At 47.4% G+C, this 3,813-nt stretch overlaps 1 pseudogene; it reads left to right on the top strand.

Moving 5' to 3' along the window:
- Window positions 1–1,246: 1,246 nt before the first annotated feature.
- On the top strand, window positions 1,247–1,846 carry LOC142430516 (proSAAS pseudogene; annotated as a pseudogene).
- The last annotated feature ends 1,967 nt before the right edge of the window (window positions 1,847–3,813 follow it).

The raw sequence follows: 3,813 nt of genomic DNA, 5'->3' as shown, positions 1-3,813 counted from the left end.
TAATTATAAAAGTTTATAAGAAAACATGTGCTCACATTCTATTGAAAAAACAGAGTTGTTGGTCCTAGTTAGAATACAAAAATGAAATTACCTTTGCCATGTTCACACTCTAAATCCAACATTCATTATAGAATATACAATAAATAGAAAGTGTAGACAAGAGTCTTGAATGACTTCAGGGTAAGTAATAAATTGGAAGTTGTCTCATATGTGAATGTCAGTAGGTTGAGAAATACCCAACTCAATGTAATCAACAGAAGAAATATATCCCAAACATCTATACATATGGTAAGAGGGAAAATAAATTTAAAAACTAGGTTTTCTACATAAACATCTATCAAGAGTGTGCCAGGCCTAAGAATGGCCTGCCATTTTGTCAAACTACAGTACGCACAAAGGACCACAGAACCCATCGCCTACATTATGCAGAGATATCAAACCAAAAGAGGAAGCCCCAATTAAAATGAGGAGCACAAGAAATAGTCTGTCATCTCTAGAGGAGAATTTTCCAATTAGAACACCCAATGGCAATGCTGAATCTTCCTTGAAATGCACAACAATTAATATAATTTCTGTGCAACATACCCCCCTTCTCCTTCCCTCAGGATCATAGTCTTCCAAAAGTTGTGGGGGAAAAAGGAAAACATTTTACTTTTTAATTACATTTCTCAGTGAACTATTTGAAACTCAATTATCCTACTCTCATAGATTAAAAGTTCTGCTCTCTTCCCTGGCCTCCTCAGAATGGTATGATTTACCTTTAAAATAGAGAGCCAATATGTCATTTGCTGGCAATATTCAGAAAAAAAGATTAAGATTTTCTTTTCTATAATTTTTCATCCACAAATGAATACACATTTTCCTCCTGTCATCATTTATATTCAAGGGATATATAGAGATAATAGTGTATAAGTTTATTAGCTCAAAAAAAGTAGATTGGCTTAATTCTGGAAAATTACATGTTACTACTGAAAATATTCTCAGATGATCAATTTAATAATAATAATAAGCCACCATTCCTGGCAGGTATAGGACACCTATGGGTGGGTCTCATTGAATAATAGCTAATATCATTCCAACATTTCTGAAAAATGCCAAGTACAAGAATTTAAAAATAATTACTAAACAATTCTGTATAATAAGTAGTCTACTTACATCAGACTATAATGTTCACTTTGGTTCAGGCAAGATAAATGATTTCTAACAAAAGCTGCCTCTGCAATCATTATATTAGAAATAATTATTATGGGTCCCCTTGCCGCCCATGGCTGAGACTGGCGCTCCCCGCCGCTTCCGTCGGGCACTGCCCCGGGGGAGGCGGCGGGGGCGATGCGGGAGCTGGCGCGGGAGCTGGCCCACCTGATGGAGGCCGAATGGCTGGAGCGGGCGCGCGCCAGGGCGCAGGAGGCGGAGGACCAGCAAGCTCCAGTCCTGGCGCAGCTGCGGCGGCTCTGGGGCGCCCCTTGGGCGGCGGACCCCGTGGCGCTGAGCCTGGACGACGACCCCGTGGCCCCCTGCTTCGCGCCCTCCTGGACCCCGCCGCCCTAGCCGCTCAGCTGGCCCCCGTCCCCGCGTCTGTGCTCAGAACTCGGCCCCCTGACGCCGAGGACGCCGGCGATGACACCCCGGATGTGGATCCCGAGCTGCTGAGGTACTTACTGGGATGGCTCCTCACGGGAACCCCGGACCTTGAGACCGTGGCAGCCCCTCGCCGCATCCGCCGGGCAGCAGACCAGGATCTGGGCCCTAAGGGGCCACCTGAGGGCGTTCTGGGTGCACTGTTGCGGGTGAAACGCCTGGAGACTCCCGCGACCAGGCGCCCGGGCGACGTCTCCTGGCACCCTGAGTAATGCTGGAATCGCAGGAGCCCTGTGACCCAGGACTACCCACCTCACCTCTGACGCTCAGACTGCTTCTACTCAGCACGCTGAGACCCCAGCTACTGTCGGTCTGTCTGCTGCCGCCTAATCTCAAGATCCCTGTCAACTGGCCCCGCAATAAATATGATATGAAGCAAAAAAGAAATAATTATTATGAAAAATATATAGATATGTCCTAGTAAATGGCAAAATATTTCCAAGGCAAAGTTATAACAAAAATAAGGGAGGGATTAGTGCATTTAATACAAATACTGAATTCATATTGTGATAGAATTTTCATAATGCTGGCTTCAGGGAATAACATACTTTATTGAATGAGACTTTTTGGAAAATCAGGGATCCATTCTTCAGTTATTTAAACTGTTCTACTTGAAGACCAAAAACGCGTGGTTAAATATACAAAATAGTTATCAACACAGCTCATTTTAAAGAGCAAAACACGCCCTCCCTCACCAGGCGACCTAATTGGTGCCTCAGCAGAAATGGGCGGGGCAAGGGCTGCCTTGAGAGGAAGTGAAGGCAGAGATCCTACTCCTCCCTGACCCCGCCAGCTCCCCCCATCCCGGTCACGCCCAGAAAGGGCCGGAAGTGGCGGTGTCTTATACTGAACTGCCGCTCACAGCGAGGATCCCACTGTCCGTGCTCTGCTCGAGGTGCCCGAGAAGCGCCCACAGCCTGAGCACCCTGTTGCCGGCGCTCCCAGGTAGGAGGCCCTGGGCTCCCGGACATGTGTGTGGGCGGAGGCTGTTTTAGTCCAGCTGACTAGGGTGCAAGCGCCCTTTCTCTCCCCCAGGAGCCCTGCCAGCGCTTCTCTTGGTGAGAGGTGGGCGGGTGTCCCTGAGGCAGGTCCTATTTCCCCGCTTTCGGATTGGTTGGGGTTCATGGTGGGAGTCCCTGTTGGAGAAAGGGGATCCCGGCTGGCTTTTGGGGCTTCGGGGTTCCCTGAGTCTCTCTTTGCGGGTCTCCTAACCGCCCTCGTTTCCCTCTCGAGACTCCTGCGCCTCCTCAGCTCAAAGGTGAGCCCGGGGTCTTGTTCTGCTGACCTCCCTCTGGACCCGACCAGAGTCTGTTCTAGGCGCAAGATCTCTTGCTGGTCTGTGAGGGAAACGTCTTCCCTGGCTTTAAAATATTGATAGTGGCCTTTTTTCTTACTCCGTGTTTATAATTTTATCTATATATTACTGTTTTTAACTTCCCACCAAATTTTGTTTCTGTTCGTTATCGTTTCTGTTGGGTTCTCAGTTTGTGAAGCACAGGAGTGGATGCCTACAGATTAGAAATGATGGGAGGGTTTGTAGGGGATGTCTGGCTGGGGGTGGGTAGTGTCTGAGTTGGGGAAGGGGAGGGAATTTGGGGAGTAAAGATTTGGGGAGCAACGAATGAAAGAAGGAGGGAACTGAGCACTAAACTAATGGTGACGACAAGAGTCTTTTTAAAGGCGCTATAATCGTGGTGGAAAAAAGATAATGTGAAGTTGATTGTTGTACTAATTGTACAATTCTTCTTGAGATATTTGAATTGCTGAATTGTGGGATATGAGCATTAAGTGCCCCAAAAGGTATTCAAAAAGAAAAGAAGGTCTCCATCATGAAAACTATCGAACTAAATAAACTATGCATGAGTCAAAAACCAAAGCGAAACAATCAAACCAAACACTAGGACTTCTTTCTCTGGGACGATAACAGAAGTGGCCCTGAAACGGACCTTTGGGTTTTGAACGTTGTGAGGCTGAAGGACAATTTCCTTGGAGCTGGTGTAGTGGGCAATGGCCCTGGTGCCCTCAGCCATGGCGCGCTTGGCCAGCTGTCCAGGTAGTAGCAGGTGCACAGCCGTCTGGATGTCTCAGGCCGTGATGTTCGAGCAGTTTGGAATATGGAGTTGAGATGCCTGGTGGGTGATGTGCACGAAGGTGTCATTGGTCAACGAGTTCACG

The sequence above is a fragment of the Tenrec ecaudatus genome, chromosome 17, assembly GCF_050624435.1.
Source record: "Tenrec ecaudatus isolate mTenEca1 chromosome 17, mTenEca1.hap1, whole genome shotgun sequence".
Lineage (NCBI taxonomy): Eukaryota > Metazoa > Chordata > Mammalia > Afrosoricida > Tenrecidae > Tenrec > Tenrec ecaudatus.
The sequence above is the reverse complement of the archived record's forward strand: the minus strand, read 5'-3'. Positions and strand labels throughout refer to the sequence as shown.